The 13,155-nt window shown below is 42.6% G+C and overlaps 1 pseudogene; it reads left to right on the top strand.

Moving 5' to 3' along the window:
- Nucleotides 1-340: 340 nt before the first annotated feature.
- LOC101612502 lies at nucleotides 341-9,089 on the top strand (annotated as a pseudogene).
- The last annotated feature ends 4,066 nt before the right edge of the window (nucleotides 9,090-13,155 follow it).

Below are 13,155 nucleotides of genomic sequence, written 5' to 3' on the forward strand. Positions count from 1 at the left end.
TTGTGCTGAGCACAGCACGTATTGTAAAATATTTGTACTCAGGCACAATGCATTTTATTAAAAAATGAGTATTTATTATGCTTTAGATCCAGGGATTCTATTCTTTTTGGATTGTTTATTCTATAAGGAGACGAAACACTAAAGGACATAGGCAGTTTCCCTGGGTTAGATAGACAGGGAAAAAGAGCCGTAGGTAGGTGACTATATTCTAAGCCAAGATCCAGGCCTAAGAGAGTTTTTCCTGCCAGGAGGATGGTTTAGTGGACTTTATGGCATTTGTGCAGTACTGAATACATCATGGATGAACCATGAACTTCGTCTTCATTTAAGCTGACCAATCATGGACACTGGGTGAGGAGAGGGTTTCACTCATTCAACAAAAGTCCAACTCCCACTGGGAAGGCCGGTTTTCCAGCTCTAGAGTCCCATCTTCCTGGAGAAGTCTATTCTCTCTGCTCTCTTTTCCTTTTACTTTGAAATAAACTTTATTCTTTTAATAAAAAAAGAAAAAGAAAAATGCTTACAGGGCAGTTTGGTGAGCATAATACATGCATTTAACCAGACAACAGGAGGCATTACTGCCCTAGGATTCATGATCTCCCCTGCTATAGGCTTTTAACTAGATTTCCAGTGTCAGGCATGTATTCCCTTCTGTGAAGTGCACCTCCAGTCTAATTAGAGACTGGATGGTTTACTCTATAACAGACATGCCACTATTGCACCTGTTGACTCATTTGGCCTGGCTGACCAAATTTAAGGCTTGTAGTGTCCACTGTTGAGTATCTCCACTAGTGATTTCTCTCTTTCCCATTAAACTGCATGCAGCATAGCTTTTTCTAGCTTTCTGTCGGCTGGTCTACAGGGAGGAGATATTCTCAGTGACCTTGCAGCCCAGGCATGTGGTGCCTTCAGCAATAGGGTTTTACCTTCTATTTCTGGTGGGAAACCAAGAGCCTTGGCAATGGCCTGTAATGTTTTGGGTGATCAGGGACCTATGAGAGTTTTGTATTATGTTCACTTTATAAAGCAAACCTAGTTTTAAAGAGGCCAAGTCACTTGCCCAAGGGGACAGTCATAGGTACAGATGGAACTAGAGTCCATTTCCTGATCCTAAAGTTCATGTTCCACCCTGATAAGCAGCTCATCAAATGAAAAAACCTACCTATGGCTAGGTTTGGTCACCACAACACCAGAAGTCAAAGAGCACAGGGCTTTAGGGTGATGTTTAGTATCAGTGAGCATCAAGGGCACCAGCAGGGGTCCTGCCACTCATAATTATAGCTGCCCCTCTCCACACCACATTCTAGACAGAGACATCCATGGAAGAGTAGAGCTAGGAGAAGGGTTTGTTTTCTTTCAATTCCAAAATCTTTCTCTCCTTCTGTAGTGAAGGTGACATCTTAAACCAAAGTGGAAGAGCGGGATTGTATTTGCAGTTAAATCACAGGGTGCTTCAATTTAAACAAGGTAGCTGGTACATGTGAGCTACCAAGTAATTTTTTCAGAGAAGAAAACTGATAGATACCCTGACTGTACAATCATGGAGCTGCGGGAAGTTGTGACCTGCTGCATCTGCTGAGATCCTTCAGCATGCAGAAGCTACTGTCATGCACACGGAGGAACTGAGCAAGCCAAGGCTGACATGAGGTAACATGAGGTCTGTACTTCAGCACAAAGAAGATGCCAGGGAGGCAGCCTATGAGGGAACAACCAGAACTAAAAATGGGTTTGGGTTCAGTTTTGGTTAGAGAAACCTCTTTCCAGATGATGGTGACCACTGGAGAGACTTGAAACTCACCAAAGTGCTGAGCACAAGTGACAGTGGAGTGTTCAGCACTGAGACATTTTGACCACAGCTTCCAAGACTTAGGAACCATCACAGAAGAGGTGGCAGGAGCAACATAAGAGGGCTGGAGAGATGACTTAGCAGTTAAGATGCTTGTCTGTGAAGCCTAAGGACCCATGTTCGACTCTCCATATCCCACATAAGCCAGATGCACAAAGGTGAGGCAATGTGCAAGGTTACACATGCCCGCTAGGCTGTGTAAGAGTCTGGAGTTTGATTTCAGTGGCTGAGGCCCTGGTGTACCATTTCTCTCTCTCTCAAATAAAAAGAAAAAAAAAAGAAAAAGAAAAAGAAACAAGGTAAGAGCTAAAAGAAGGGGAGAAGTGCTTTGCAATACAGACTATCAGAAACAAAATGACTGCGATATTCATGAGCTCACAGTGGCTGATGCTACCTACAAAAGACCTACATAATAGAAAGGAAAAATGATAACATCACCATCAAGGAAATGCAAATTAAAACTACTTTGAGATTGCACCTCACTCCCGTCAGAATGGCTACCATCAAGAAAACAAATAAACCAGGCGTGGTGGTGCACGCCTTTAATCCCGGCACTTGGGAGGCAGAGGTAGGAGGATCACCATGAGTTAAAGGCCACCCTAGGACTACAGAGTGAATTCCAGATCAGCCTGAGCTAGAGTGAGACCCTACCTCTAAAAACAAAAAACAAACAAAAAACAAGAAAAGAAAACAAATGACATAAATACTGGCAAGGATGCAGAAAAAGGGGAACCCTTCTACACTGTTGGTAGGAATGTAATCTGGTACAGTCATTGTAGAAATCGATGTGGCGGTTCTTGAGACAGCTAAAAATAGATTTATCACATGATCTAGCTATAGCACTCCTAGGCATATATTCTAATGACTCTTCCCACTACCTTAGAGATACTTGCACAGCCGCGTTTATTGCTGCTCTATTCACAATAGCTAGGAAATGGAACCAGCCTAGATGTCCCTCAACAGATGAATGGATAACAAAGATGTGGTACATTTACTTATTTAAAATGTGTATAACGGCTGGAGAGATGGCTTAGTGGGTAAGGTGAAGGTCTGGATGCTTTTTCTGCTTACCTCTGCTTTATAGTTTGGGGTAACTTCTCGCTTTAATTACATGTACAATTTTCCTTTGGTCTCTGAATCTACTACGTGTATATGCTTACACTCTAAGATCTACCACATGGGTGCTTTTTCTAATTCCAGGCCTGCTACCTGTGTAATTTCCTTAAATTCGGGGTAACCAGGAGTGTAACTCTGGTATTTATTCATTTCTCCTCTGAACTTCTTGGTCTCTGCTTTGATGCTGCCCCTCTTCAGGAAAGCACATGGTGGATGCCATGTGTGTTCTAAGTCTCCCTACATGTATATCTACGTTCTATGCTCCACATGCTTATGGCTCTGTTCCAGTTTCTCCCTCAAAACCTCAATTTCTCTGAAGTGAGCCTTAAAGACTATTCAGGGTTTCCATATAAGAGGGTGTTTCCTAAATTCCACAACTTGTGCGTTCTCCCTTAAAATAAAACCCCACAATTTGTAATTTCCTTCTAAATAACTTAATAATTCATAATTTATTCTTCTTGAGTCTGTCTTTACTAATTTTTTTAAAAATTATTTTTATGGGCTGGATAGATGGCTTAGCAGTTAAGCGCTTGCCTGTGAAGCCTAAGGACCCCGGTTCGAGGCTCGGTTCCCCAGGTCCCACGTTAGTCAGATGCACAAGGGGGCGCATGCGTCTGGAGTTCGTTTGCAGAGGCTGGAAGCCCTGGCGCGCCCATTCTCTCTCTCCCTCTACCTGTCTTTCTCTCTGTGTCTGTCGCTCTCAAATAAATAAAAAATAAAAAAATAAAAATAAAAAAATTATTTTTATTTATTTAAAAAAAGCAGGGGGTAGGAAGAGAATGGGCATGTCAGGGCCTCTAACCACTGAAAACGAACTCCAGATGCATGTGCTACCTTGTGTATCTGGCTTATGTGGGTCCTGGGGAATCGAACCTGGGTCCTTTGGCTTTGCAGGCAAGTGCCTTAACCACTAAGCCATCTCTCCAGACCTTTAATAATTTGTTGTTGTTGTTTCCAAAGTAGGGTCTCACACTAGCTCTGGCTGACCTGGAATTCACTATGTAGTTATATATACATATGTGTGTGGCATACACGCACACACACACACACACACAATTTGTTTTAAACAAAGTGAAGCCAGGTGTAATAACGCACACCTTTAATCCCAGCACTTGGGAGGCAGAGGTAGGAGGATCACTGGGAGTTTGAGGCCATCCTGGAGCTAGAGTGACTAGAGTGAGACCCTACCTTGAAAAAAACATCTAGAGTGCATTTGCAGTGGTTGGAGGCCCTGGCATGCCCATTCTCTCCCTTCCTCCCTCTCTCTCTCTCTCTCTCTCTCTCCCCTCTCTCGCTCAGATAAATAAATAAATAAAAAGAAAAGTCTTCTGACACCTTTGGCAGGGTGTCCTGGAGAAATTTATAAAGTAACTAATCCAGTCTAGAGAGAGCAAAGTGCAATTTCCCTCTTGGACTCCATCCAGAGCTTGAGCAACCCAAGCACAAAAGCCCTGCTGAGAGAGTCCCAGGAGATGGGGCTGGTGGGGGGGCAAGCCAGAGCACACCCATCAAAAAGTACATAGAAGCACTCCCTGACTCTGAACTCTGCCTCATGTTTAGTTCCAGAAACACTTGCCTCTTCTCTCTCTTTTTATTTATTTGTTTGAGGACAGAGAGAATGTGGGCACACAAGGGTCTCCAGCAGTTGCAGAAGAACTCCAGACATATGCGCCCCCTTGTGCATATGGCTTACATGGGTCCTGGGGAATCAAACCTGGATCCTTTGTCATTACAGATAAGCGCCTTAACTGCTAAGCCATCCCTCTAAGTAGCTCCCTTATCTCTCTCTCTCCTTATTGATAACTTCCATGATGATTCCCTCCCCCACTTTCCCCTTCAGAAATCCACACTGTCATATCCCTTCCCTCTCTCTGTTAGTCTCTTTTGTGTTTTGATGTCAGCATCTTTTCCTCCTGTTATGAGGGTCTTGTGTAGGTAGTGCCAGGCACTGAGAGGTCATGAATACTGAGGCCAATTTCTGTCTGGACAGTTGCATTTTAAGCAGTCCTACCCTTCCTTTGGCAATTACTTTCTTTCCACCACCTCTTCTGCAATGGACCCTGAGACTTGGAGGGCTTGAAAGGGATGTTTCAGTGCTGAACACTCCTCTGTCACTTCATCTCAGCACTATGTTGACTTCTGGGTCATCCCAGTGGTCACTGCTATCTGAAAAGAGAAGCTTCTCTAACCAAAAGTGAGAGTAGCATTAATGTATGGGCACAAATGTTAAGTATAGTGCTTACAGGGCAGTTTGGTGAGCATAATGTATGTATTTAGCCAGACAAGAGCAGGTGTTTCACTCCTAAGGCTCATGACCTCCCCTACCATAGGCTTTTGATTATGTTTTCAGTACCAGGCATGCATTCCCTCCCATAGAGTGGACCTCCAATCCAATTACAGAGCATTTGATTTCCCCCATAACAGACATGCCACTATTGCACCCATTCAGTCATTTGGCCTATCTGGCCAAATTTGAGGCTTACAGTGTCCACTGTTTTCACTACTGATGACTTCTGTCTCCCATAGAACTGCATGCAGTGTGCCATTACTCAAAAAACTAGGTTTTCATATGGCTTATTCATAATATCTTGAATTTGGTTAACCCTCCCCCACTCTTATTTTACTCAATCTCTTCCCCTGGCCTCTATTCCACCCACAGTAATCTGTCCATCTACTTACATATATACAATACTATCCTCTTAAGTCCTCCCTTATTCTCCCTCCCTTATACCCTTTTCTAGCTTACTGGCCTATGCTTTTTTATCCCAACTCACACACAAGTCTAAACATATGTAGCTAGGATCCACATATGAGAGAGAACATGTGATGTTTGGCTTTCTGGGCCTGGATTACCTCACTTAGTATAATCCTTTCCAGATCCATCCATTTCCCTGCAAATTTCATTTTTATTAACCACTGAATAGAATTCCATTATATAAATGTACCATACCCACTCATCAGTTGAGGGACATCTAAGCTGGTTCCATTTCCTAGCTACTGTAAATTACAGCATCAATGAACATGGTTGTGCAAGTATCTCTAAAGTAGTCTCTCTCTTTTTTTTTCGAGGCAGAGTCTTACTGCAGCCCAGGCTGACCTGGAATTCACTATGTCATCTCAGGGTGGCCTCAAACTCATGGTGATCCTCCTACTTCTGCCTCCCGAGCACTTGGATTAAAGGCATTGTCCCACCACACCTGGCTGGGCTCTTTTTTTAATTTAAAAAGGTTTTATTAAGCCAGGTGTAGTGGTACACACCTTTAATCTCAGCACTCAGGAGGCAGAGATAGGAGGATTACTGTGAGTTCAAGGCCACCCTGAGACTACATAGTTAATTCCAGGTCAGTCTGAGCTACAATGAGACCCTACCTCGAAAAACAAAACAAACAAACAAAAAAGACAGTTTGATTAAATCATTTGAACTTCAAAGAAGTCACAACAGTTAACACACTTACGTGCGTTCTAGACACCACCAACCCAAATGGATTTCAGAATTTATATAAATAAAAAATAAACATATTTACAGAGAAAAATAAAAACATGTTGGCAACTAAGATGATCTAACTTATCTATAATCAGTCTGGGGGATGTACTGACCTATATGATTACATATGACACTTAACATTTTATTAGTTTAAAAAGTCCATAATTTAAAAAATTGGTTGTATTGGGTTTCTGTGTAAGAAGGAAAAAACTCAGTAGCAGAGGCCAGTAAGTTAAAAAGGAGATATAAAAGGAAGAAAAAGGAAGGGAGGAGGGTCCTTAATAAGTTGGTATTGTATATATGTAAGTAGAAGAATAGATCAATGGGGCTGAAAAGGTCCAAAGTGAGGTCAGGGGAAGAGATTGAGTAAAGGAAAGGTGGAGGGAGGGCTAACCAAAATCTAAGAGGATGCAAATAAACCATATGGAATCCTCTGATTTCGGACAATGGAACACTCAGGAGCCGTAGATTGTTGTTAGAAAATTTTCAATGCCAGGGATGGGATACCTCCTGTGAGTTCTTGGCCAGGGAGGGCCCTGATGCCCCCAAAACATTATAGGCCATTGCCAAGGCTCTTGGTTTCCCACCAGAAATAGATGGTAAGACCCTATTGCTGAAGACTCCACATACTTGGGCTTCAAGGCCACTGAGAAATCCTGCTGGAACTGAGCTGATAACCTCCTCCATGTAGACCAGCTGACAGAAAGCTAGAAGAAGCCATTCTACATGTAGTTCAATGGGAGAAAGAGAAACCACCAGTGAAGCTACTCAACAGTGGATACTGCAAGCCTTATAATTGGCCAGCCAGGCCAAATGAACCAACGGGTGCAATAGTGGCACGTCTGTCATGGTGGAAACCAACTGCCCTCTAATTGGACTGGAGGCCTGCTCCATGGGAGGGAATACATCCCTGATACTGAAAACTTAAAACAGGGGTAGTCATGAGCCCTAGAGAATCTTCTCTTTTCAGATGGCAGTGACCTTGGGACGACTCAGAAAGTATCATAGTGCTGGAAAGAAGTGACTGGAGTACTGAGTAACATCTCAATCACACCTTCCAAGGCTCAGGGTCTAATGTGGAAGAGGTGGCAGAAAGAATGTAAGAGCCAAAGGAAGGGTAGGACTCCTTACAATGTGCTCCCTCCAGACATAAAATGGCTTGGATATCCATGACCTCACAGTGACTGACACTACCTACACAAGACCATCATAAGAGGAGGAAAAGATCATGACATCAAAATAAAAGAGAGACTGATTGAGACGGGGAGGGGATATGATGGTGAGTGGAATTTCAAAGGGGAAAGTGGGGGGAAGGAGGGGTCTTACCATGGGATCTTTTTTATAATCATGGAAAATGTTAATAAAAATTGAGGAAAAAAATTTAAAAAAATCCCCCCAAAAGAAAAAAATGGTTGTAATAGATGATCTAGTTTCTCCTCTTTTTAAAAAATGGTTTTATTTATTTATTTATTTTAAAGACGGGCGTGATGGCACACGCCTTTTTTTTGTTGTTGTTCATTTTTTAATTTATTTATTTGAGAGCGACAGACACAGAGAGAAAGACAGATAGAGGGAGAGAGAGAGAATGGACGCGCCAGGGCTTCCAGCCTCTGCAAACGAACTCCAGACGCGTGCGCCCCCTTGTGCATCTGACTAACGTGGGACCTGGGGAACCGAGCCTCGAACCGGGGTCCTTAGGTTTCACAGGCAAGCGCTTAACCACTAAGCCATCTCTCCAGCCCTATTTATTTATTTTAGAGCAGAATAGTCAGAGAGAGTAAGGAAGAGTCAGAGAGAGAAAGAGAGAGACATAGAAAACAGATGTGCCAGGGCTTCTAGCCACTGTAAACAAATTCCAGATTCATGTGCCACTTTGTGCATCTGGCTTATGAGGGTCATGGAGAATTGAACATATGTTCTTATGCTTCACAGGTAAGTGCCTTAACTGCTAAACCATTTCTTCAGCCCTGTCCTCTGTTTTTTAAAAAATGTATTTGTGGCTTTTCCAGCCCCGGCTGAGGAGCCCAGCAAAGCTCGGGCCTGCCTTTGCCACCGAGTCTCCTGGTCAAAGTCTCAGACCGCACCCCCTCCCCACACCCGCAGCGGGAATGGTGTGGGGGTGACCCTAAAGCGGCCTATGGAGTTCGAGGCGGCGCTTCTGTTCCCCTAAACAGCGACAATGCGCCCTTCTGCCTGGGCCCACTCCAGGCCTCCGGCCCCCTGACGCTGAGCGCCTCCATTCCCTGTGCACACCCCGCAGCCCACTCTACCACAGCCCTCCGCGCCGGCAGCGAGTGGCGCCTTCCGACTCCAGAGCAAAGTTTTCAGAACATAAGGCAAGAATATAGTCGTTATCAGAAGTGGAGACATTTAGAAGTTGTTCTTAATCAGAGTGAAGCTTGTTCTTCAGAAAGCCAGCCTCAGGCCACGGCACTCACAGCACCTAGTTCTCCAGGTTCCTCTTAGATGAAGAAGGACCAGCCCAACTTTAACCTTCCACAAGTTGGAATACTCTGTGAGCAGCTCTTAAAAGACTATGAAGATAAAATCCGGGAGGAGTATGAGCAGATCCTCAATACGAAATTAGCTGAACAGTATGAAGCTTTTGTGAAATTCATGCATGATCAGATTATGCAGCGATAGGGGCAAGGCCAACAGCTATGTATCCTGAAGCCTTCTTGCCTATCTGCGTACCAGGTTTGACCTCAAGAGATGGCTGCTGTATACTTTTTGCAACTGGTTTGATATCACATTTCAGCTCCAACTTTGCATCCTGAGAATACTTAATGTTTCTGCAGGTCCATTTTATACAACTTGAAAGACCTTAAAACTTTCTGGTTGCCACAGGCATATCTTTCTTTTCTGCTCATCCAATAAGCAACTGTGCCCTACTGTGATAGATTTTCCAAACAAAAATACCTGGAGCAGCAGTTTAGCAAAATATGCCTTCAGTGGCACTCAAGAAATGGAGTTTCCCCAAGCACAGTTCTGTAAGAAGTGTGTGAGAGTGTGTGTATATGTGTGTATGTGGGTTTTAAGTTATTATTTGTATTGTGCAAAACATTTTTTTTTTTATCTTGGGGATTCTGGCTGTGAATTTGATGCAGGACAATTATGGTAAGAAACATTTGATTGGTCTGTAGAAGATCATTAATGTTTTATGACCATATAAGTTTTAACAGTGGATTGTTTAATGTGTAGGTATCACTGTTAAATACAGGGACTGTTTCCAGGCACAGAATATGAATTGTAAGTTAGGAGGGACATTAGATGTCCTAAATCTACAAATGTGTGGTGAAAAATTAAAAGAAACTGGAGACAGGCCATCAACACATGGTCTCTGCCTAGCTGTGCTAGAAACATACTCCAAGCCTTAAAATACCCTGTGGAGTCTGTGCTCACCTCATTCACACAATCAAAGAGATCCCTGGACACGAACTTCTACAGGGAAAAGGTCTCCCCTGGAGCAGAAAAGTTTACAGCCGCACTGCTATCTGGGAGAAGCCGCTTCAACTTTACATTGGTTTTAAAGATCGGGATCCTTTGGTCAGGTTCCCTCAAACTCTAAAGTGTCCATGTTCATCTGTTAAAGCCTGGTCTTGGCAACCCCCTGCCAAAGTTGCTTACAGGCTGTTCTTAGCCTTGGTTCCAAGGCTGTGGAACAGAAAGTAGCCTCTGTTTTGAGGAGGTGGATGTGAAGTATACATTTATTTTTTACTGTGACTTGTTCAGGACCACATTTTACAAAATGCCTTGTTTCGTTTACTATTGTTTTGGAAAGGAAAGTTCTATTAAAAATTGCTTTAGTTTGAATATAGAATAGTTTTTTAGTTAAGGCTTATTTTGAAAATTCTCAAGTTCAATTCAACTGTATGCCAACACCTTCCAAAGTAAGGTGACATTCACTGACAGTCATTCTGATCTGATGGCCTAAAGAAATTTCTGGAATATTCAATTTGAAGATTCCTTATAAGTGAATGTCTTTGACTTCAATCTAACCAAAAACTGCAACATTATTCTTTTGTACATTTTCATTATATAGTGTTAACAAGCTTAGTTGCAAATAAAATACTTAAGCTATTTGTTTACCTTGCCTTCTTAAAAAAATAAAAATAAAAAAATGTATATTTGTATGTGTGTGTGTGTGTGTGTGTGTGTGTGTGTGTGTCCTCTTGCCACTGTAAACAAAAGCTCATCTAGCTTTACCTGGGTGGCTGGAGAATGGAACTTGGGCTGGTAGCTTTTGTAAGCAAGTGTCTTTAACCACTGAGTCATCCCTCAACCAAAGCCCCTTTTCTCTTCTCATCTTTCCTCCTCTCCTCCCCTTTCCTTCCTCCTTTCCTCTCCTCTTGCCATGCTGTCAAGGCTAGAAATGGTAAAAGAAAGAACATTAGAACAGGAAAGAACATGAGAATATGCTAAGCAAAAATATGATAAATAGCCAGGCATGGTGGTACACGCCTTTAATCCCAGCACTGGGAGGCTGAGGTAGGAGGATCACTGTGAGTTTGAGGCCACCCTGAGACTACATAGTGGAATTCAGGTCAGCCTGGACTAGACAGAGACCCTAACTGGAAAAAAAAATATACACACATGAAATAAACCAGGTTAGCGGTACATGCCTTTAATCCTAGCACTTGGGAGGCAAAGTAAAGGAGGATTGGTATAAATTCAAGGCCACCCTAAGACTACATAGTGAGTTCCGGGTCAGCCTGAGCTACAGTGAGACCCTACTTTGAAAAAACCAAAAGACAACTACAACAAAAAGAAACACTGTTCTTATTTAAAAATTAACAGTTATCTATGTAGAAAATCCTAAAGAATTTACAAAGTCTCCTAGAACTAATAAATGACTTTGGTGAGGATGCAAGAAGATACAAAGTAAACAAGAAAATCAGTTGTTAGCTAAGTGTGATGGTGCATGCCTGTAATTCTAATACCTGGAAAGCTGAAGCAGGAGGATCATTGCAAATCTGAAGACCGCCTGAGCTACACAGCAAGACCCTTCCTCAAAACCACAATAATATTTATTTTCATATACTAGAAATAAATACATGGACACCTAAATAAAAAAGATTAAAAAAATATAATACCAGCTGTGTGTGGTGGCACTTGGGAGGCAGAGTTAGGAGGATCACCATGAGTTGGAGACAAGACTGAGACTACATAGTGAATTCCAGGTTAGCCTGGGCTACAGCAAGAACCCACCTTGAAAAACAAAACAATGGGTTAGAGAAATGACTTAGCGGTTAAGCACTTGCCTGTGAAGCCTAAGGACCCCAGTTCGAGGCTCGATTCCCCAGGACACATGTTAGCCAGATGCACAAGGGGGCGCACGCATCTGGAGTTCATTTGCAGTGGCTGGAGGCCCTGGCATGCCCATTCTCTCTCTCTCTCTCTCTCTCTCTCTCTCTCTCTCTCTCTCTCGGCCTCATTCTCTCTGTGTCCGTCTCAAATAAATTAAAACAGAAAAAAATTTTTAAAAAACGAAAAAAAAAACAAGATGAAAAAAGCAAAAACAAAACCCACCAGTGAAGAATAACTACACATGTATCAAAATGGCTGGAATATTAACACCACCAATGGCTGGCAAAGATGTAGAAAAACTGGATCATTCACATATTGTTGGTGGGATCATAAAATATGCCAACTCTGGAAAGTGAACACACACTAACCCATAACCCAGAAATGATGACCAGACAGATAGGAGTGAACTATAATTACCCTAAAGCTAACAGTGCTGCCTGCTGGCCTGCCAGCAGACAACATTATCCTCTCCTAGATGAAAATCCCTTGGTCACATTCTCCAAGGTGTCTTCCACTCACCTCAGCCAACTGTACCTGGATCCAAGTGAGCTGATCAGAGATCAGGCTGATGAGATCTGAAGACAGGGCAGGACAGAAAGAACACAAACAATACTGAGACATTATATGTTATAATTATATGGTTATATCTCCCTCCCCTAGAGATGGACATATGAATAAGTGTTCCAAATATAAATGTTTAACCTTGTTATAATAAGTTTGAACATCTATATGAAGCAAGCCATTCTATTAGAATATAGACATCAGCTGGAGAGATGGCTTAGTCAATACAATCAATGCTTGCCTCACAGGCTTGAGGCTGTAGTTCAATCCTCAGTACTCCTATAAATACCAGAAATAGTGCATGCCTGTAATCCAAGTGCTGGGCAGTGGAGACAGGCAGAGTTTTGGAGCTCACTGGCCAGGCAGACCAGCCTAAGTAGTGAGTCCCAGGACCACAATAGATCTTGTTTTTATTAAAATTTTATTTGAGAGAAAGAGAGAGATAGAAAGAGGGAGAGAGGGGGAGAGAATGGGCACCCCAGGACATTCAGCCACTGTAAATGTGTAAACGTACTCCAGAGGCATGCACCAGCTTTTGCATCTGGCTTACATAGGTCCTAGGCAATCAAACTTGGGTTTTTTTTTTAATATTTTATTTATTTATTTGAAAGAGAGAGAAAAGGATGCAGAGACAGAGAGAGAATATGGGCATTCCAGGCACCTAGCCACCGCAAACAAATACCAGATGCATGCACCATCTTGTGCATCTGGCTTTACATGGGTATTGCTGAATTGAACCTGTGTCCTTAGGCTTTGCAGGAAGCACCTTAACCACTAAGCCATCTATCTCTTCAGCCTGAGTGACCTTGTTTTAAAAAGAGATGGACAGTGTACTGGAAAA

This window comes from Jaculus jaculus, chromosome 9, assembly GCF_020740685.1.
Source record: "Jaculus jaculus isolate mJacJac1 chromosome 9, mJacJac1.mat.Y.cur, whole genome shotgun sequence".
In the NCBI taxonomy this organism is placed as follows: domain Eukaryota; kingdom Metazoa; phylum Chordata; class Mammalia; order Rodentia; family Dipodidae; genus Jaculus; species Jaculus jaculus.